Here is a 24177-nt window from a genome sequence, read left to right as displayed (position 1 = left end):
ACAGTTTCTCAGACTTTCCTTTGTTTTTTTGACCTTAGCAGTTCCGAGGTTTATTGATCAGATATTTTGTAGAATATTCTTCAATTGGGATTGCCTGACCTTTTTCTCAGAATGAATGGATTTTGTCTATGCTATATCATTACTACACTGTGGTGATTTCTGGAGCTTTGTAGCAATTTTGAAACCAGGAAGCTCTTGTTTCATGAATCAAATTTCTCTTATGATATTAATGGCAGGTTTTGAACATTTTCTTCTTTGTATAATCTGGCTCCTCTAGGTTTTGTTTGTTTGTTTTCCTGCTATTTTTCTTTCACAAAAGAAGCTTTCTTCAGCTGTCTGTTAGTCCTTGGTTGTTTGCGCATCTTTGAAGGTGAAGATAAAATATCTGTTCAGTTCAGGCAGGGCGGCAGAGTGGGAAGAGTGTGTGTCTGGGCGGAAGAAAGAGGAGGATCTCCGGAGAGGTCTTGAAACCCCCAGGAGTGGAGGCCCCAGCCGTGGAGCCCTGCAGTGTATGTGTGGTAACACCATGTCTGTGCCCCTGCTCGGATGCTGCCACTGTGTCTGGAGCTGAGCAAGAAACAGCTGCGGTTATTTTTTTACATGGCCTTGGAGACACAGGGCACAGCTGCGCTGACGCCCTCTCCACCCTCCGGCTCCCTTACGTCAAGTACACCTGTCCCCTTGCGCCTCGGACCCCTGCGACACTCAACATGAAGATGGTGCGGCCCTCCTGGTTTGACTTGATGGGGCTGAGTCCAGATGCCCCAGAGGACGAGGCTGGCATTAAGAAGGCAGCAGAGACCATCAAGGCCTTGATTGAGCATGAGATGAAGAATGGGATCCCTGCCAATCGGATCGTCCTGGGAGGCTTTGCACAGGGTGGAGCCCTGTCCCTCTTCACAGCCCTCACTTGCCCCCGCCCTCTGGCTGGCACCGTGGCCTTGTGCTGTTGGCTGCCTCTGCCCCTACCGGGCCTTCCCCCAGGCAGCCAACGGCAGTGCCAAGGACCTGACCACCCTTCAGTGTCATGGGGACCTGGACCCCAGGGTTCCCGTACGGTTTGGGACCCTGTTAAAGGTACAGTCCAACTTATCAAGATTAGTTAATGTGTGTGTCAGGAAGGTGGGAATTTCCCCCTTCCCTTCTTGCTTCTTTTGGCTGGTCTAATAGTTAAATTGACACAAGACAGATGAACAAGAGAAAAAAAAATTTAATTTGTACATATGGAGATCTCATGGAAATGAGACTTAAGAAGTAGCCAAAGCAGTCAGCTTTTATACTTTTTAGACAGAAACAATAAATTTGTGAGGAACTGACAAGACACAGAAACTTAGGCTTGGGTGCTTGTTTAGTGAAGAATCTAAGCAGAGTTTGGGCTAGGGGTAGTAAATTAGTGAAGAAGTATCAGGGTTTGTTTATACAGGCTTCTTGGTCCTGAATTCCCTGTCTCTAGTGATGAGGCTGTATCTTTACCTCCTGGTACAGCGAAGGTACCTTTCACATGGGAGATTTATTTCAAGGGAACAGAGGAAGATTAGAGTTCCCTTCTTGCAATGGCTGTTTCCCATGTAACTCTAATTCAAAATAATCAATATGCCACTGAGGCATAATTTGAGGTGGGCTGCCCTGACCCCCAATATATGCAAGTTACCAGGCTATGGCGCAGAGAAGACATGAAGATGAGTAAGACATATTCCCAGCTCAGCTCTGTAAGCATTTATATCAAATAAAGGAGATACATATACGTGAAAATGCACCAACAACTTGGGAAGTAATTGTAAATGGGATAAGATGGTTTTTTGTTTTTTTGTTTTTTTTAAACTTGAATTGCCTTTAGAAGCAATAAGCTTCAATGTAAGTTAAAATCACTGTATGTCAATTGGCTTTACATCCGGAGGGCACAGAACCTCCCTGGCCTTAGTTTTTATAGTTTTAAAATTGAAATAAAAATGCCTTCTGTAGATGACTTACAGGATATTTGGCAGAGTCAAAGAAAATAGCATAGGTGAACCAGTTTATAAACTTCTGAGTTCTATTGATGTAAGTGATCTTTGTGGTATGAAGAACTAAACTCGAACCCATTTTGCCTCTGTCTTTAAATGAGTCTCAGTAAATTGAAAGTGCTTTATCTTCCCAAATCCCTCGATTATAATTTACATATTATATTTCTTAATGTATTCCTTAATGATGTAAAAGATGTAATTTCATAAAATAGGGTTCAGTCTGTCTAGGTTCAGTACACCGAGGTTCAGAATTTGCTTTCTGAGTAATCTATTTCAATCAGTTTAATAAAGGTTAAAAAAAAGAATTAGTCTTGCTTTAAGACACGCATATACTATGTCAGAGTTAGCCTTATTCTAAGTCAGGCAAAGATTATCAAATTACTGATTTACAAATTTCTTAATTAAATCTTCCAAACGAATCCCTCAAGTTAAATGAACTGACCTTGTGTAAACACAGTAACCTATAAAAAGACTCAGCACAGTTGTCTCTTTGTGAAAGATGCAGTGAGGTCAGACCATGATTGTCCCAACTTCAGCTCTTTAAGGGTGGAAGCCATGACAATGAGAACCAGACAGCCTCCCATGCCTTGGAGGAGTGGAAGTCATTTACCTGTCAGTCCCTATTAAACGTGGGACACCCTCCTGCCTTGCCAACATTCTGAAGACCAAGATAGTCCCACTCTTACTTAGGTGAGGGTGTGGGCATCGGATCTGCACAGGTCTCATGCTTTGGCTTGCTGCCGCAAGCAAGACCTTTCCTCTTAAGCAGCTTAGCTTTCCTCCATTTGTGATCCTGGTCTTAAGATGTTATTTCCTTGCTTAGTCAAACAGGACAGGAATTATTTGTCATAAAAGACAATGATCGTGTTTCATTTTTTAGTCCCGAGAAAACCTGCTAAGACTAAAAGCCTGTGCCTTATACAAGAAAAAATCTTAACCCAAGAGGAAAGCTACTCTTGGTTTTGAATGTCTCTATTCTCTCTGCTCAAAGGAGAAACAAGCGTGCCATCATATTGTATACCACACTACTGAACTATTAGGTTTTTCCTGCCGTTTCCTACTTTTGCTTTTTATTGAAATATATATACATATGTATAATGAATATATATTGGTATATATATATATATTCTCACGCCTCTTTGAGGTATGATGTTTCAGAGGTTAGCATATACATATAGCTCATTAAGCTGAATAAATGTGGATTCAGATGAAGAATCATTTGCGTTCCTGGAAGCCCATCCCTTAGAAGCAGGTGCACAACACATGATGAAGAGAAAATGTAATTGTGATGAGGAGGATTGCAGCAGCAGCACGCCAGCTTTTTGACTCATCTGCAGTTGCACCTGTGTGTTTGTAGCTTTTATTTTCGATCTAGGAACTATTCCTTTTCACAGGAGCTGGGTGAGTTTTTAGGAAGGATTGGTTACAAAGGAAAAGGTTAATGTGAGGCTATGATAATAATAGAAGTGAAATAAAATGCACTTGAAGAGGTTTTAAGATATATCTCACAGGAAGTTTTCAATAATAACAACACAGCAAATGATATGATTGTAATAAGAAGCATTGGCTTGAGTGTTGGAGGGCATCAATCACCTGCATTGTCTTGTAAATTGACTAATTTCTCAGAATCTCAGGTCTTTGCAGTTCATCTGATCCCATTAAAGTCCCTTCTTGTTTTAAAATGCTATGAGCTTGAGCTTATGGCAAAGTTCATAGAGCAGGCCCAATTTAGTAGGCAGTGAACTTCCTCACAAATTGAAAGCAATTGGAGGAAGCAGAACTGCAAATGTTAGCCATTATGCGGAAAGAAGATACTTTGTAAAAACGAAATAATTATGGAACTGAGGGCCTAAGAAAATTGAAGATATACTTGGGATTCAAATTTACACTTCAGGGCAAAATAACAGTCTTTCAAAAGACAGCAATGGGAAGCAAGTTCTGAGGGAGCGCCAAATAAGGCTCTCCGATCCAAAGTGTTTTCCCCATTACTTATCCTTAAAGCTTTATTCTTTTAGATCTTGGAAAGCTGCTATCTTTCTTTAATTTCTCTTAAAACCTTTAAGTGAAAGGAAGCACAGCATGAGCGATTCAGCGAATGCAGAGGTTGACATCTAACACTTCGGGGGATTATGTTATGGTTAGCTGAGAATATACCTGGGTTAGAGTAGATGTCTGGAAGAGAGGATTCCTCTGGGAAGGAGAGGTCTCCAGAGGAAGGAAGGGGTGCTCATGGGGCAAGACCTCAGGGGAAGCTGAATTTGCTTTTTGCTTTGTATGCGGGGGCGGGGCAGCTGGGGAGAAAGTACTGATTGATCTATCAAAACAAAAACACCACAACTTGAATCCTTCAAGGTGGAATAAAGTACAAATGAAAAGTATAAAAATACTAAAAGTAGTACAAATGAAGATATGTCTAGGACTTTTTTTTTTTTAATTAGGAGGAAACTTGCAACAACTGAGAACTACAAGATGGTAGAAATGTTGAGAAATTTTGGTTGTATATGCTTTCGACGTGATCAGATTAAGAGTGTCACCAAGCACTGACATGCGTGCACCTCCCCCTCCTGAGAAGTGCTGAAATACCAGGCAGTGGGCAGAGGAGATCTGGACAAACTCCTCCGATGAGACCTAGATGGACCAGGTTAGGGCAGGCTGTGGAACAGGGCTTCACAGAATTTATGTTCATTATCCGTTGTAAGAAAGCAGCATTTAAGAGACCAGACTGTGAGGGAGAGAGAAACAGAAAGATGATTGATTTCAGCACTGAAAATTCAAAATAATAATATTTGGATATTTTTTCAGTTACCTGGGGTATTCTGTTGACAGGATACAATGAGACAGAGCCCCTTCTCCACATACTCTGCTTTGAGAGAGTACCAATTTTCTAGAAGTCAATATGGCAAACGTTTCAGAACTTTATACATATTCATTGATCATTGTCATAGTCATTGTGATTCTAGAAAAAAAAATTAAGGCAGAAATCAAAGATGCATGAAGTGTTATATGAACAAAGACATTTTCTAAGATACTCTTCAAAACTGGAATCTATATCATTTTAGAATTGATTAATATAGCACTGCCCTATGATAGATTAACATTTTAATTCACTATTAAGGGACATAGGAAATACATAGGGAGGAGCAGATATACACAGCAGTATAAAGAATATGATGCTAAGTGTTTAAAACAAACAAGATATAAAAGGAGACGAGGAAATATAACAACATGGTAATAGTAGTTATATCTGTGTGGTGTGATCATGAATCATTTTTACTCTTTTTCTGATTCTTTATATTTTAAACTATTTATAATGAACATCAAATTATTTTTTAATCAGAAACAGAAAATAAATATAAAATTTTAAGTGCACACCACACTTTGTGAAATTCCAGAGAAGGCTTCAGCCTTCTGAAACCTCACGTTCTGAGATTTTAGGTTTTAGCCAGATGCCAGACTCTCTGACTGACATTTGGTGAAATGGTTTCTTGGTTTAAAGTTCCTTTGGCCCAAGTCTCAGAAGTTCATGGAACAGATGGCTTCAAATTGAAGGACGGATCTGGTAATAGACAAAGGCAAATCTGTCCCTCTGTGCTAAGGAAATAGGGCATTGACCAGGAGACATTTCGAGTTCTGACATTTTTTCCAGCTCTTTCATGCAAAGGTTTTTGTTGCTGAACTCTGGCTCACAGAAAGGGTAAAATCAATGTCACAGGAGTTTCTGTAGATGATTTAAACACCTCTGTGATGGTTTCCATTACAGACTCTGGACCACTAGACAAACACAAAAGGCAGTTGGAAAGGCAGTTGACACATGTTTCTACAGTATAGGGGCGATATTCAACTTGAGGTGTCCTTGTCAACTCTGCCTTATAATCCCTTTCACCCTGTGAGTGCACTTGGGGACAACAGATCCAGGGAGATACCTGCAGGTAGCTGCCGTCACAATTGCTCATAACCCGTGACAAACCCACGAAGCTGTCCAAACTTCTCCCAGTCCTGAGGTTCTTCCCAGTGACAATCCTGTAGAAGAAGTAGGAAGAACAATGTGGATGCCCCAAACCCTGAGCTTAATATATCAACTGATAAAGCCAGTAGGAGATCCAGTTGACCTGTGGTGTCTAGGGATTTAACAAACGTGCTGGCACAGAAAAGAAGAAATCTCTTACAGTTGTATGATGTCATCCCTTGTCTTCGGCACCACTTTCTCCTTAATCCTTCCCTACAGTGGAGCTAGCAAGGCTAAGCATTGCTCTGCTTTATTTACTATTTATTTTATTATAATAACATATTTATCATGTGGAGGGGGAGGTTTAAGCATGCCAATGCTGAGGGGAACCTGTATCGTCTGGGTTCTGGACAAGGAAACTCCTCTACTCACTTAGCCTGGCTCCACCTGTTTTCTCAGTTCACTCCATTCCTACAAACATTTCATAGCCTCCTCTCCCTTGTCTTACTAGGGTAATTTCAGCACAACCTTAAACACCTCCAGTTATTTATGTCCAAATTAACCCCTTCTTTTAAATAAGGCTTCTTAGCACATGTAAAACATTTTCCTACTGATTTTCCTTTTCTAATTCAGTAAATACATTTCCTCTTCCAATTTATCATTGTTCAATACTGCCGTACCATTCTACTGCTCTCAAAGTGATTAGGAAAATTGAGACTAGAGAAAGCTAGAATAATGGGAAATGTGTGGTCTATACATGGTTTTTTTCTGTATCAATCTTAAATCTAACTATTAGATTCTTAGATCTAATTATTGATTCTAATCTAAAATTGAAGAAAATTTTCAAAGAATTGGTATGTATCAAAAGAAAGAATGAAAACAACATTAGACCAACAAACCTGAAATAGTTTGAGTCCTGACTTTCATAGTTTGTGTGACCTTGAAGAAGTTACTTCATTTCTCTGACTTGTTTCTCAAATGTGGATGACTGCTGCTTTACTTACTTTCCATGCCTGCTGTGAGATCAAATGGGGCATTGTTTGTGGAAAGGAACTGTAAATCTCTACAGAAACATATCATCAATACTGAGATATTAGCTTTGGTATCTGCATGATCGTGGAAAACTGACAAGTAGTTTTATGAGTTGGGCTAGTTCTAAAGCACAACACAGACAAAAAAAGAAAGAAAAATTCCCTCAGAAACATTATCATCCTATGTTTAAGATCTTTCCATTTTTGGCCAATAGATTTTGAACTTCTTGAGGATAAAAGTCATATGTCATTCATATTTACCTTCTCATTACTGAATGGAGTATTTCAATCTCAATAGATGTTCAGGTATGAGAAGCCGCATGTGGAAATGTTACTGAATGCAAGTTTGTGTGTTCGAGTGCACAGAGAGGCCAGACAAACCCAAACATCAGAGTTTGGAGCCAAGAAATGTTTCTTGCAGGGCCATGCAAGGAGAACGAGTAGCTTGTGCCCCCAAACCCTGGACTTACCTAAGGGTTTCAGCAAAGCATTTTTAAAGGCCAGGTGAGGGAGAGATGTCCCTGGGTATGTGATCAGCAAGTGCACAATCCTCTGGTTGATGTTGAGATAACAGGGTAATTAACTTTATCAATCCTTAGGCACCAGAAAGTCTGGTGGCTCCATGCACAAGATCATCAAGTAGTTAATTTCTTCCACTTGGTGGTAGTTTTTAGCATCTGAAAAAACTCAGAAAATATGCATAAGATACTGTTGTCTAGGTACTTCAGAGAGGAGGTAAAGCAGAGGATACTGGGTGGGGGAGAGGGGGGTTCTGTCTGGGGAAGACCTCATAGGGTCCTGTTCAGTTACAGAAATGTACTGTTTCCCCCTTAGCATAGATTCCCACAAAAACAAGGCAGGATTTGAAGGATGGGTAGAGCATGTTAAACCACTTCCCCAAAGACTCTGTTTAATTTTCATTGTCCGTTGCCTGACTACCATTAGACTAATTCTTATTTCTTGAGACTGTCAGCAATTGCTGGTTTTCACGGATTGACTATACAAATGAATAATCCCCAGCCGATTCACCTCTTCTTCATTGTTGCAGGTGGTGATCCTTAGATCCTCATTTCTACAATAGCCACCATAGATCACTTTACAAACCATTCAAACATGAGAGAAATCTCAAGGATTCCCATGTGTAGCAGTGTGTCGGTGGCTTGTGCCCGTGCACATTTTTAACTTATACTGGGAAAAGGTAGCTTAAAACATATACGTTATTGTACATTCATAAATATCTGATTTAATGAAGGAATAATAAATAAAAAATTGTCTCTAACATAGCAGCCAAAGGAGAGGGTAACTCCTGGGTTGGTAGCAGGTGAACCAAAGGCTGAAGGAAAACAAATAACAATAGGAAAAGAATGAAAGAGGGAAAATGCTTAGGAGCCACAAAGGCTCAACTGCTTCTCAAAGTCACTTTTTGCTAATGGTGTTAAAACTCATATTTTTAACAAGAGTTCAGGAGGTACTGTTGTTTTTTGTTTTGGATTTTGTTCTTTTGGGAGAATCCATCTGGGGTGAAACAAAAGGAAAGGCATTACAATTTGTTTACTTTAATCTGGAGAAATATTCAGCTGTCTATAGGATCTGAAGGAAGACATTTGCAAAGGAAATCTGTGCCAACCAACTGCATCATTTACATGGAAATACCTAACTAGTTACTAACATAACAATGGTATGTTAGGATCAGTTTCAATTGCTTTGGGCAGTGCTATTTAAATCCTCAAAATACTCCACTAAGTATATCTAAAAACACAGTACAGCCTTATATGTCGCAGGGAGTTGGAGTTCTATATTTTGCAGTTTTCTGTTTAAGGAGTAAAATTTATGAAAATGTTACATTTTATTTCATACTATGTTAAGTAATTTTTAAAAAATTATTTGTTTTCTTTATTTCTTTATTATTATTATTTGACTGCATCAGGTCTTAGTTGAGGCATCCGGAATGCGGTGCGGGCTCTTCATTGTGGCACACGGGCTTCTCTCTAGTTGCAGCAGGCGGGTTTTCTCTCTCTAGTTGTGGCGCACGGGGGTCCAAAGCACGTGGGCTCTCTAGTTGAGGCGCAAGAGATCAGTAGTTGTGGCGTGAGGGTTTAGTTGCCCCGCAGCATGTGGAATCTTAGCTCCCCGACCAGTGATTGAACCCACGTTCCCTGCTTTGGAAGGCAGATTCTTTACCACTGGACCACCAGGGAAGTGGTGGTAATTACGTTAGTAATTGTCAAAGTAACATTTCAACTCAATTTGAGTAGATTGGAATGCCAGGAAGGAAAGCCTGCCACACTGATCCAATCTGTGTATTTGTAACAAATTTTACACAGTTAAATTTATGGACTTTGCAGTGTAAACCAAGAAAACTGTTTAGGGTAGGTTACATTATACTTTATTTTAGTTAATTTACCATATGTATGTGAGAATACGATAGGAGAGAAATAATTATGAGAATCTCTCGGGTTCCTATTTTAGCTCTATTGATAACCAGTTATGTGACCAGGGACATAGTACTCTCAGAGGCTCCGTTTTCTTGTCTGGAAAATGGAATTAATAACTACCCTACAGATTTTCAGTGGTTGTTAAGTGAGATCCTGCATGTAATGTATATAAAGTGTCTACCTGAGTGGAGACACATAGTGGCCATTCAGTACATGTTAGTTCACTTTTATGAGCTCATACATTGTTACTAATGAAAACTGCTGTAAAATGCTATTTTCATTAAATAGTTACAAAAACCTGATTATTAAAATCAATTATATTTTTGCTGAAAAATCAATTATATTTTTTATAATTGATTATTAAAATCAATTATATTTTACTGCAGAGTACAATGGGGATGCTGGGAGGGGCGGGATGGGTGACAGAATGGGTTAGTGTTCGTGATTCTCATGTAACAATGTAGGACAGAGGGTGGAGTGTAATGCTGGGGTTAAAATGTTTTCCATTACTCACTTCATGGCACCAGAATTCTTTACTTTATTAGATGCAGATGCATTTTCTTGTTCTACTGAAGACACTGGAAACTTTAACACACTGAAGACAGTCTCCAGATCTTTGAGGTAATTTACCTAAATGCATGAGCCTGTGTATATAAGGTGTCAAGCAACCTTAACTCATTAGACTAATGATTTTTCTATGTATGAGAAACAGCATGATCCAGGTGTTAGATAATACCTATGTGGGCCAATAACTCACTTTATTTTAGCAATCTAGCAACTGGGTACCATTATTGCCTTGGCACTCAGTAAAAATGTCTTGTTGCACTTAATCAGCTAGACTGCACTATTAACCAGTACTTCCAAACATCTGTCATGAATGTTAAGAGTCTTTTAGATCAACAAAGAATGTTACATTGTACACAGATTAGATTTAGTGGTACACCTATTTAAATGTATCACTACCACATGTATGAAAATTCTCTAGTCAGAACATCTGATTTTTCAGAAGAGTTCTTTCGCAGTAGTAGAAAACAGAGAAATGTCATATAGAAAATTCTGCTTTTTTTTTGCTCCCTTTACAAGTGTCAAGTGTCAAAACACCTACCAACGCAGCCGAGGAAATGAGAAAGTCACGATGATGTTAAAAGGAAAGAGCAGAAGTGAACAGTTTCACTGGGTGGAATTCATACTGTAAAGTGAGTGAAAGCACCTTTTAACTCTCTCGTTTCACACCTGCGTGATATTTTCTGTCACAAAACAGTTTAAAATAGTGGGCAGTCCAAAGAATAGGTTATGGGTCTGATGAAACGCCAAGTCTTCTAACCTGGGCTGCTACCTCCAATCATGAGGCTGACTGTTTAGAAATCTGGATAAAACAGAATGTATTTTTTTCGTTGCACCTGACTCTTGTCATTCGTGGTGAAATTTTCCTGTTTCATTAGCCTGGTGTCTGCTGGGTAAACATATGGTAGCATTTACTGCTTAAACAAGTGCTTTTGTCAAGTCAGGACACGTTATTGCAAATTTTTAACTTAAAACTAAATGGAAAATGGAGTTGACATTTTGTTTTCTGTAATCTCTAACATGGGTATTGAGAGCATATTTGAATTAGCACAAATGAAGGCTTTTCTTTCCAAAACTGGCTAAATGACATTTTAATATATGGCATAATTTTTCTTATCAATAAATAGGCTTGACACCATGAAAAGTAGCTCAGAAATGCACATTTCTCTGTTATGCCGAGATAGGCAAACAAGCTCAGGTACTTGTCAAGAGAATGCATTGATAGGGCAATGTTCTAAGGAAGCAAAGTATTGCAGTGTGGACTTAGTTCCACTTAGAGGACGAAGTTCCGCCTGTCACAGTTATGTAGCCAGAAAATAATATTTGGAAGAGTGGATTGTTTCTGCTCAAGGGGAAGTGCTTTTGTTTTTATCCATTTCCATTTTTCTTCTTCATGCACAGACAGATACCAATTTGTGGCTTGCTGACAGTGGAAATAGAAACCAGCTACTGTGAGGGACATTCATTTCCCTCACAGATGACCCCTGATTTATACTTTTAACTACAGCTTTGCCTTGATGTAGGAAAGGGCCTAGGACTGGCAATAATGCAGCAGAGGTTGCTAGGCCTGTAGAAGTCTAGTCGCTTTCCTTGGAAGTAGAGATGGAGTTTTGACATCTTTGCTGCTCAAAGTAGGTACATGGATCTGTAGCACTGGCGTTGGCATCATCTGGGATCTCGTCAGAAATGCAGAGTCTCGGGCCCCACCTCAGTCCCGTGAGTCAGAATCTGCATTTTGACAAGATCCCCAGGCATGTATATGCACAGCAATGTTTGAGAAGAACTGGTTAAACAGTGGTGCACACGTCTTACTTTGTTATTATGTTAGATAACCCAGCCATTGGAAACATTAGCTGATTAGAAGACAATTGACAACTGTATTAGTCAGGGTTCTTTAGAGAAACAGAACGAATAGCATGCGTGTATATAGAAAGAGATTTATGATAAGGAATTGGATCACATGATTAAGGAGGCTGAGAAATCTCAATATTTGCAGTTGGCAACCTGGAGATCCAGGAGAACCAGTGGTGTAAGTCCAGTCCACGATCAAAGGCCTGAGAGCCAGGCAAGCTAATGGTACAAGTTCTAGTCCAAAAGCTGGCAGGCTCAAGACCCAGGAGGAACCAATATTTCAGCTCAAGTATAAAGGCACGAGAAGACCCATGTCCCAACTCAAACAGGCAGGAGGAGTTCCCCCTTTCTTGTGGGAGGGCCACATTTTTGTTCCATTCAGGCCTTCAGTTGATTGTATGAGAGCCACCAACTCTAGGGAGGGCAAGCTGCTTTACTCAGTCTACCAATCCAAATGTTAACCTCATCCAGAAATACTGTCACTGACATGCCCAGAATAATGTTGAGCAAATATTTGGGTACCCCGTGGCCCAGTCAAGTTGAACATAAAATTAACTACCACAACAACTGTCATGGATAAAGTACCTTGAAAGAAACACTTTCTTGGCCAATTTTGGATACTTTCCCTGTTCACTTGGCCCAAGTTCCTGAGCTACAGCAATATTGTGCTCAAAAGTATGGGATACAGTTTTCCTTTTCCTATCACTGTCACTTATCCCAACAACATCCCACTGTGTGGATAACAGCTGCGCTACCAGAGAGACCAAAACCCTCAGGGAAAGTCGCACAGGAAGAAAGTGGCTCTCTTTCACCTGTGCTTGCTTCGGTCTTCAGGTGTCTCATCTCAACTGTTTCAATTTTAGAAATTCCTCTTTGTGATGATGTTATCTGGGAGAGACCAAGAAAAAAAGGAAGCAAGGTGTTGGTCTTTGTATGGAGAGTAGCTACCATAATGTCATTACCATTTCATCTTCTTGATGAAGGCATAAAAATGACTCTGATTGTGTTCTAGGATAACACATGCTTTAGTTTAAAGTTGGCAGTAAGTCAAATGTAACTTTGTACCATTTAGCAATACTTGACGGTATGAATTAAAATTTTTTTTTACTTAAGATAGCTAAGTTAATGATAGTATACTCCCACACCTCTATTTAGGACTTAAGCAGAACTCAGTTAATGATTTTGATTGCAGAAGATCTTACTTCTAATACTCGACACTTGGTTCTGCTCTAGTATTTGGCATATGGGAGATTATACTTCTCTTTGTCCTTGAAATTAGGCCACTGAGTTGACTTGCTCTGCTCAAGAAGTCATCCTATGTGCCACATCTTGGTGGAAACATTTAACTGTTGATGCGCCATGCTCCAGTCCACTGCTACTGCTGTTGTGGTTTTCTAGATGGGAAAGATGTCACCAGTCTGGCAAAGTGAGGACAGCAGGAGTCAGAAATGCCCACCAATACCCAGAGGAGATATACAGAGAGTGATTCTTTAACAATTATCACAGCAGAGACTAATCTATCCTGGTGAGTGCACAGATAGGTAGATACAGCTTGGAGAACAGAGAACAGATTGAAGCAGATCTGCTTGGTGTAGGCAGAGGATGATAAGAATCTGGATCCTGGCCAGGGGTTAGGGTTATACCTCTTGGTGGTTAAGATGATGTCTCCAGACCCAACATGAGTCCAATTACTCCCCCTGTAAGAACCAGCAAAGTAGACAAAAGTGGAGGCTCAAGAGCTGCTGGGTTGGGTTCATGATGGTCAGTTGGCCAGCTCCTTCATGCTACAGAGTGAACACCTGGATAATGAAAGTATCTTTCTGTTTGACCTACGGGAGAAAATGAAATATGGCAATTTGAATCAATTTCTACTTTTTTCCACAAAACCCAGCCAATGGGTCCTACTTTGCTTTTTAAGTTTTTGGAGTTGTTAGTTTGAATTATCCATGAGAAGGGATTATGGAGTAGGTAGATACACTTAGTCTTTAAATTCTTACATCAGTTTGGAAGCAATTCTATAGATACCCTCACACTTTTTGGGGCGATATCCTGGCTGTGATATTTACTAGCTTCACACACCTGAATATGCTACTTAATCTCTGTAAACCTCTGTGTCTTTTCTTTTTTCTTTCTCCTTTTTGTTTAAATACATCATGCTATTGCTATAATTAGCACGTGTCTCTTTGTCTGGAATATTAATTTTTCAATATATCATTTTTTAATAAATATCCTCAATATCATACATGTAGGTCAGTAATCCCTCACACCGTTTAAAAAAATCTTATTCTAAACATGATTCAAGATCAGTTTTTAGTTCCTGTTGGTTCAGTTGATACTCAAAAATTTGTTCTATAGCGTGATGATTTTTCTTCTCTTTGCTGAGGGGATATGTTTCTTTCTAGGTTAGATTTTTATCATACAAAAGATTTTCCTTTTCTTTTTACTGCAGTACCTTTGTTTAGTTGCCATATCACTTCTGTCATCTTGCTTTTGCTTGGGTGGTTCTGTGCAAGGCTTTAATTCAGTCTGGTGTAGTGTCTCACCGTCTTTGAGAATTGTGTCTTTTCTCCTTCAGCAACAGTGTGAAGACTGGGCCTTTCATAGGCTATTTTCTTGTAGCCTGGAGAATTGTCAGAGGGAGAGGGGAACTCAAATGCAGAGGTACCCAGATTTACTTGGTCTACACTTTTCTGAAAGTCTATGAAATGTATTGTATGACATTTCACTCCTTTTGGTTGGGAAGTTGGAATTTCCGTTCCCATGGGGAACATGTAGATTTACTTGGTCTACACTTTTCTGAAAGTCTATGAAATGTATTGTATGACATTTCACTCCTTTTGGTTGGGAAGTTGGAATTTCCATTCCCGTGGGGAACATGTAGATTTCAGCCCATTTTTTCCAGGTCCGCATGTGGTTGGGGAGGCTTTATTTCTGTCCGTCAGTCCTTTTGTTCATTTTCCTCATTTACCTGTTTTCCCCAATAAGTGTTTCCATTACTCCTCAGTCAGGATTGGAACAAAAACACTACTCTCGCAGTTTCTTTCTTTGTATTTGAGAGATTTCCCGAGAGTTCTCAGGAATTTTGCCACACTGTTTTGTATGGGGCCTCTTCCCTCTGTGTAAAATCTTATCTTTCCTTCTTTGACTAGGAGTTTTGAAGTTTGGGGGCATAGACAGTGTTCACTTTTTGGCTGCTGCCAGGTAGTTTTTTTAAAAAAAATATTCTTTTGCTTGTTTGTTTGCTATTTTGTTAGTTAAGGGAAAGGGAGAGTAATTATTCAGGCTTATTTTGCTCTTTTTACATAGATTTCCCCTCATATTTAAATTTTATAATCCCATATATTGAGATTCAGTGGACATGTGATGTGAAATCTCAATACCTCTAGAGATTATTCTGGGAAAATAGCACCAATCAGAAGGTTTGAGCTGGAGTCTTGTCTCTGTCACTTATTAGCTGTGTGACTTTAGGTAAGTTACTTTTCCTCTTTGAGTCTGATTCCTCATTAACAAAAAGTGGGTGAAAATGGTGATAACAATAACTTATCCACTAGGTGGTTGTGTGGGGTGGAGTAGAGGACCTCTATGAAAATGACAGCTATGCAAGAAACACTCAAAATTTATACTTTGAACACCTTTCAAAATATCACCAGAGCCATACTAAAATTTTAAATATTTTTGCTGCATTATGGTGATTTTTGTGTGTTTATTATAAAAAGCCAAACCTATAGAGTAAAATGAAATACAGCAATTAATCAAAATCTCAGGCTTTATTTTGACAGAATATTGCAAGTTTCTTCAAGTTCATCAGTAATTGGCTTTTTTTTTTTCCTGTAGCATGTAGGCCCTGTGAATTTAGTGGCTAGCTTTTGTTCTTCATGGGAAATTTCAGTTTCTGAATTTAGCTTCTTTTCCTTTGCCTCACTTCCTTAAGTAAATAATGCAAGGCAGCAGAGTCTGTATGAGTATGGAAGTCTCTGCTGACCTGGAAAACAAGTCTGTCAGGTATATTTTCTGTGAGAAATATCAAATTTGCCGTAGAGGGAGTGAAAATAACAAGGTTTCGTCCAGTGTCACACCCCTGGCTGAATTATTCAAGAAATGATTTTGTTTGAATGCTTGTATATATGCAAGTCTGAGTAGGAGTAACATGAGCTGTTACTGGGGGGCAAGACTTGGACAATGGCCCCAGGGCCAGACTGCAAGCTCTGACCTGACCAAAGCTGACGTGCTCCAGTTTATGGTTTCTACACTCAAAACCATAAATGTTTGTCACGCTGCTTTGCATTAGCCTTAATAGATGAGTGCTGTTGTTTTACAAATAATAATAAAATTAAAATGATAGCTGTTGTTTACTGAACGGCTGTCATGGACTGGGCCGGCACATTTACATTTATATTCTCATGCAGTCCTAGCAGCACCACTGCCAGAAGAGTACTAACCCTCATTGCAACGATGAGAAAAATGGTCCCAGAATGGTCAAATAACTTGCCACTGTCAAGTGACAGAGCTGTAAGTGTCACTCAGCTGTAAATGGCTATCAAAATGTATATCCTGGTTTCTCAGATTATAAAGTTCTCATTTTTTGTTATTCTCTACTGCTTCCCAGAAATCTCAGTTAACAAGAAGTTATTTTTTTTACTCCATGTCTTTACAGCTTTGTTGAGATTTAATTTAAATATCAAAGTTTCACCCATTTAAAGTGTCTAACGCAATGGTTTTTAGTATATTTGCTGAGTTGGCCAACCATCACCATCATCTAATTTTGGATTATTTCCATCACACCAAAATGAAACTTTAGCGAATAAAGAGGCAAACTGCACGAGCAAAAGTTAAAAAAAAAAAATCAAAGGCTAATTTTTATTGCATACTCAATAGGCATTCGGCTATGGTTATATCTTTTTCTATCATAGGATCCCTGACATTTGAAATGATGACCCCAGTGATGTGTCAGGCAGTGAAATTTATGGCATGGCTCTTGACCTTATCTTTCCAAACTGAACTCGTACTAGCTGCCTCCTTTCTCAGCTTCAACCATGCACTCTGATATTACCAACCATCTGCCATTCTTGCAGTATATGTGACACTTCTGATGCTGCTCCTTTCCTGGAGATTTCAGCGATGTGAAATTCTCTTCCCAAGAATCTTCTCTCTGTTGCCTGTTCCTTCTCCAGCAGGCTTCCCATTTTTACTACAGTTTGCTGATGATCATTATAATAATAAATCTCCTTATTTATTATAAATGTGATGCATTCCTTATATTTATCTCTTTTATTTTGTCATCATGACAAACATATTTGGTAGAAGTTATTACTTTTTTTAATAAATGAAAAAACTGATTTTGAAGATCCCAAGGGTATAGCTATTACATGAAAAAGCATTGGGATTCATGTGTCTGACCACAAAATGGGTAAATCTTCTTAGCCCCAGAGCAATAAATCTGCCAGACGAATTGGCTAGAATTACAGTTACTTGTGTGCAAATCTGAATTGCCTACTAAGATGTGGACCAAAGCAGAAAATTTAGAGCAGATGTTCCAAGCCGGAATCATTTGCAAAGGAGCCACTAGGGCACTTGGTACTTCCGATGGCTTCTCTCCTTATTGATCCCACACAATTGCTTCACCTTGGATTTGAGACTGTCCTTCTCCAGTCTTCTCCAGGTTTCTGCTTAAGAGCTTCATAAGCCTTCTGCTGCTGTAAAACACTTGGAAGGAAAAGGCTGTCCTATTTACATGCCAATCCTGCAGCAGGGCTCTGAGCTGGATGCCTGCTGCCAACTCAGTGCTAAAGGATTGAGCTCTAGGCCCTGCCCTACGAATGTACTAAGTGAAGCAAGTCTTTGCGTTCTTTACTGTGTTAATGGAAATAAGGCCCTTTCACTAACACAGTAAAGACATGTGACCTGGATTACTTGTGAAGAGAAGTGCAGTTGTCAATTCCTGTCACAAAGATGAGACTATATGCCTGATACTTTACAGAATTAACTCATTTATTCTCACAGCAGCCTGATTATTTAGGTACTCTTGTTATAGCTAATAGGTGAGAAAACTGAGACTTGGTGAGCGACAGAGCCAGGTGAGTTCCTAGGTCTGTCTGAAACCAAGTGGTACTCTTAATCAGTTCAATGTGGTGCAAAAATAGAGTCATCCCTATGTATATATATTTTTCCCATCTTTTGTTCCATTGTCTTAATATAGAGAAAGTGGTCATATTTTGAGTATTACTTACAGTATTGGCACAAAGTGTCAAGACATTAATTTTAGAGCACTTTATATTAATTTAACAAAAGTAAGTGTTTTAATACACTTTTAAATAGACTATGCCATGAGTAGACATACAGTTGACAACAAGGGACCAGGTGAGGCTTGGCCTTTCCTTGAGTACTTAAATCTAATTTATTATCTATTTTTATTAATCAAACTAAAGCATCTACATAATTAAATAAAAATTACATGACTCTCTTTGTGGAGACTCTAAAACCCTTTGTAATTGCTTTTAAGCCTTTAATTTTTATTTAATTGGAATCACTGTGCAACTAAATGCCTTTCTGCTATGTTCAATGTCTTTTCCTGGTTATGGAATATGATGTGCTTTCATATGAATTTATAGAATTTCTAAATCTGTAGTGTGCAGAGACTAATCTGTGCATTCATATATGTATATATATGAATTTGAAGTTTGGAAGTGTATAAATGTCCATCATTGATAACTCTTTCAGTCATGCTATTTTTCTTCTAAGAATTCAAGTAGACAATTTTAGGTATTGCACTGATTTCTTTCTTTTAAATAAACTTTATTTTTAGAACAGCTTTTGATTTACAGAAAAATTAATAGTTACCATATACTCCACACCCAGTTTCCTCTGTTGTTAACATCTGACACTGGTATGGTACACTGGATACAATTAATAGGCCAATACTGATACATTCGTATCAAGTAAAGTCCACACTTTATTTAGATTTTCTTAGTTTTTACCTAATGACCTTTTCCTGTTCCATGATCCCATTCAGGGCAGCATATTACATTTAGTCATCATGCCTCGTTCCTGCTCCTCTCATATCTGCTTCTCAAAGCAAAATCAAGCAGAAGCTCCTTCATGTTTCCTGTGGTAAATTAGCCTTGCCTGCTTCTATTCTTTGCTTCCTGTCGCCACGCACAACTAAAAGTTTAATATTTAAGGCATTCTTCTTGATGCTGCTCTTTGTAAAATCAGAAAGTAATGAGAACAATATTATAACACTTGAAAATCCATAGCGCCAATGTAGGTGCTCTGTACATACTTCACTAAGTTTGTATAAGGATCCAGTGAGGTAATGTGTGTGGAGTCTTCCGACGTCGCAGTCTCTTGTGTTTTCCCTGGTGATAGAAGTAGGGATGTTCCCTGGCTGTCTTGGTCCTTCAAGTTTCTTTTACAAGTATGTCATTTTACAAGTATGTCCGTCTTTTACAACTGTGACTCCAGTTTAGCCAATGATATAAGAGAAAGACTTTGGGTAATGTTGCCAGGAAGTTTATATAATGTGCAAACTCACCTGACATCTCATTTGCCCTACTCCATGATTCCTATGTGGAATATCAAAAATGGTTTTGATTAATAGAAGTACAGAGGCTATCTTAACATCCTGTGGGTGAAAGCCAAAATTTTAAACTGGAATAAAATGACAGAAGGAACAGTGCCCCTCTTTGACATTTTTGCAGCTTGTACAACCCCAAACAGCCTACCTTCAGAATTTGTGTTTTAAACAAATAGTTTTCTAACTTATTTGTGTCAGTACTAGTCTTTGATTTTTGCCATTAAATACAATCCTACTTGATACTGTAAGTTAAATCTTTAGCATAAGACCTGATACTGGTACTCTGATTTTTTAAGATATTATCATGAAGACATCTACCAGTTCAGAAAATTAAAACTACCAAACAAAATACAAACACCCAGAATATGTTAAAATGTAGTTTTCTTTAACACGTATTTACATTAAATAATTTTGCCCCAAATGAACAAGGTCGGTCATTAGCCCTTTCCCATACACATCACCAAAAGAGAAAAGCTGCTATCTCCAGCAGAGTAGGAGCTCACAGGCCAAAGTACAAGATAGCTGAAGAAGTAATAAGTGATACTTTAACCATTTTGATTGTGTAAGTGGCTAAAATGTTGTTCTTAGAGTTCTTTTGCACTAAGCACAAGATCTTGGTGGAAATAATTGCTCATGTCCTCAACCTTCAATCTTGAAGTTTGAGATTGTGTATAAAGTAAAAGAAAAAAGTATTGTCACTTAAAAAATTAGCTTTCCAGAGATGGTTTTTTTGTTTTTGTATTCATAAGTCTACTTTCGTTTATTAGAAGATGAAGTACTTGAGAACAATGACTGTGTCTTATTCATAATTATAATCCTAGAACTCAAGATCCTGGAACATAGTAGGTACCCAAAGATGTTTTATGAATGAGTGGATGAATAATGAATAGCATATTGAGTAATTTGCATATGCCTATGAACTTTCAACTATAAACAGGGATTCTATATATAGCAGAATGATTTCTCTGTACCTAAGAAGAATGTTAAGCAGCATTCTTGCTCCTGTTTCCCAAGCTGTTTTCCCCTCAATGAATGGGACTGAGGATGGAGTGGGAGGGAATATTTTTGAGCTAATATTCTTGGTAGCTAGATACTTGCAAATAGTTCTGTTCAGTTCATAATAATACATTGAGAAGAAGGTATGGTTGATTTTCCTCTTGCCCCCTTTCTATCAAAATTTGGATTCCTTTTTTTCCTACTCTTAATGAAGTTTGTTTTCACTGTCATATAGACCAGCATAAATATAGAACCTCCTATATTCACCTTGTATTTTGGAAGTTCTCTGATACTATCAATCAAAGTTCCTTTATGGATTCTGGAAAACTGATGCCTTTCAGAGGTCATATTATGCAAATTCACATACCTACATGTGACTTGATCTAGAGGTGGTGACAATGTCAGTGGCAAATAGTCAATATATTATTGGTATATTTTGGAGAAGACTTGGTAAGACTGGCTTGGATTGTACAAGTGAACAAATGGGAAGAATCAAGGATAACACCAACTTTCTGGTGTGAGCAACTGTGTGGATGGTGATACCTTTAGCTGAGAGAGGGAGCTTGGGAGATTTATTGAAGAATACAATTAAATATGGAATAAAAGTCTAATTCTACTTCAGTACAATATGGGTAGCAGGAATTGGATTTATCTTCCCACCTGAAACAACTAAAAAAAAAAAAAAACAGACAAAATATACAAAACAATGCATCTCAAAACATTGATCTTCAGTCAGTAAAAGACACTGATCCATTCTTGAGAGACTGAAAACAAATCAGGTGAGCACTATGCTTGCCCCAGCTTAATGTCCGGAGCATTTCCAGGTTTCTGCACAAGGAGGGGGAACCCAGGAAGAACTTGATTACCTGCCTAAAACGAAGAGGCAGAGGCAGGAATCTGAGGAAGCTAAGGAAGCTAGAGATCACAAGGTAGAGTACAAGAGAGAAGAGAGCTGCAGAGAGGAACTCAGGAGGTGTCTAGAAAAACCCATGGAGAATTGTCTTCAGACACATAGATGCAAACATTCTTAACAAAATTTCAGCAAATAGAATCCAACAGTATATAAAAAGGATAATACATCATGACTGAATGGGTTTTATCCCAGGAATGTTGTATTGTTTTTACATTCACAAATCCATAAGAGTAATCCACCACGTTAATAGACTAAACATGAAAATTCCTATGATCATTTCAAGAAATGCAGAAAGAAAGAAACACGTAGTCTCCAAATACATCGCTGGTCAAATCTCTCAGTAAACTAGTTACAGAGGGAAACTTCTTCAACATTGTAAATTGGAGCTTAATTTGTTATGTTTAGTTTAGCAATTTTGCATCAGTATCTGTCATTGTTCTGTGATTTTCTTTTATATTCTTAAGGTGAAGGTGGCCTCCCAGAAGAAATTGGAAATGTTTTATCTTTTTTAATTTCTAGAATGTTTTGTATCAAATTGGTCTTATTTCTTCCATGCTTGACAGAATTTACCAGTAATGTTATATGGACCTGTAGTTATCTTTCTGAGAAGTTGCTATAATACAGATTAAATCTTATTATAAGATATAGAACTAATCAGACTTTCTATTTCTCCTTGAAATTTGTCCAGTTAATCTCAATATCATACTTTATGACAGTTTTTCAAAGTACACTTTTATTACCATTTTATATTTTTTGAGGTAAAGTGATTTATTATTTATCCCCCCTACCCCTTTTAATCATCACATACACAGGCACCATGGAAGCTTGGCATTTGCCTTAAGAAATCTTTGAATTGCAAATCCTTCATGCTCTTTACCTTAGTAAGGAGATCCTTAAACTTCCAGTTTCATGATTCTTGCCATATGAGCATACTACCCTTGTAATATTTACTTTTATTTATTTTTAAAATTTTAATATTTATATAATTTTAAAGGTTACTTCCCATTTACTGTTATTACAAAATATTGGCTATATTTCTGTGTTGTACAGTACATCCTTGAGCCTATCTTATATCCAATAGTTTGTGCCTCCCAATCTCTCACCCCTATATTACCCCCCCTGCCATAGGTAACCCCTAGTTTGTTCTCTCTATCGGTGAGTCTGCTTCTTTTTTGTTACATTCACTAGTTTATTATATTTTTTTAGATTCCACATATAAGTGAAAGCATACAGTATTTGTCTTTCTCTGTCTGACTTACTTCACTTAGCATAATGCTCTTCAAGTCCATCCATGTTGCTTCAAATGGCAAAATTTCATTCCTTGTTTATGGCTGAGTAGTATTCCATTGTATACATGTACCACACCTTCTTTATCCATTCATCTGTTGATGGACACAGGTTGCTTCCGTATCTTGGCTATTATAAATAATGCTGCTATGAACATTGAGGGGCATGTATCTTTTCAAAATAGTGTTTTTGAGTTTTTTTTTTTTTTTGGATATACACTTAGAAGTAGAATTGCTGGGTATATTTTTTAGTTTTTTGAAAAACCTCCATACTGATTCCCACAGTGGCTGCACCAATCAGCATTCCCACCAACAGTGTGCGAGGGTTCTCTTCTCTCCACATCCTTTCCAATGTTTATTTGTGTTCTTTTTGATATAGACATTCTGACAGGTTGAGGTGATATCTCACTGTGGTTTTGATTTGCATTTCTCTGATGATTAGCTATGTTGAGCATCTTTTCATGTGCTTGTTGGCCATCCCTTTTTTTTTTTTTAAACATCTTCTTTGGAGTATAATTGCTTTACAATGGTGTGTTAGTTTCTGCTTTATAACAAAGTGAATCAGTTATACATATCCATATGTCCCCGTATCTCTTCCCTCTTGCATATCCCTCCCTCCCACCCTCCCTATTCCACCCCTCTAGGTGGCCACAAAGTACCGAGCTGATCTCCCTGTGCTATGTGGCTACTTCCCACTAGCTATCTATTTTATGTTTGGTAGTGTATATAGGTCCATGCCACTCTCTCACTTTGTCCTAGCTTACCCTTCCCCCGCACCATATCCTCAAGTCCATTCCCTAGTAGGTCTGTGTCTTTATTCCCGTCTTGTCCCTAGGTTCTTCGTGACCTTTTTTTATTTTTTAGATTCCATATATACGTGTTAGCATACAGTATTTGTTTTTCTCTTTCTCACTTCACTCTGTATGACAGACTCTAGGTCCATCCACTTCACTACAAATAACTCAGTTTTGTTTCTTTTTATGGCTGAGTAATATTCCATTGTATATATGTGCCACATCTTCTTTATCCATTCATCTGTTGATGGATACTTAACTTGCTTCCATGTCCTGGCTATTGTAAATAGAGCTGCGATGAACATTTTGGTACATGACTTTTTGAATTATGGTTTTCTCAGGGTATATGCCCAGTAGTGGGATTGCTGGGTCATATGGTAGTTCTACTTTTAGTTTTTTAAGGAACCTCCATACTGTTCTCCATAGTGGCTGTAACAATTTACATTCCCACCAACAGTGCAAGAGGGTTCCCTTTTCTCCACACCCTCTCCAGCATTTATTGTTTGTAGATATTTTGATGATGGCCATTCTGACAGGTGTGAGATGATATCGCATTGTAGTTTTGATATGCATTCTCTAATGATTAATGATGTTAAGCATTCTTTCATGTGTTTGTTGGCAATCTGTATATCTTCTCTGGAGAAATGTCTATTTCGGTCTTCTGCCCATTTTTGGATTGGGTTGTTTGTTTTTTAATATTGAGCTGCATGAGCTGCTTGTAAATTTTGGAGATTAATCCTTTGTCAGTTGCTTCATTTGCAAATGTTTTCTCCCATTCTGAGGGT

General features: G+C 38.3%; 1 pseudogene; it reads left to right on the top strand.

Annotated features, from left to right (window-relative positions):
• Positions 1 to 407: 407 nt before the first annotated feature.
• On the top strand, positions 408 to 2940 carry LOC101273268 (acyl-protein thioesterase 2-like; annotated as a pseudogene).
• The last annotated feature ends 21237 nt before the right edge of the window (positions 2941 to 24177 follow it).

Source organism: Orcinus orca, chromosome 5, assembly GCF_937001465.1.
Source record: "Orcinus orca chromosome 5, mOrcOrc1.1, whole genome shotgun sequence".
Taxonomy (NCBI): Eukaryota; Metazoa; Chordata; class Mammalia; order Artiodactyla; family Delphinidae; genus Orcinus; species Orcinus orca.
Note: the sequence above shows the minus strand (reverse complement) of the source record. Positions and strands in the feature narration are given on the sequence as shown.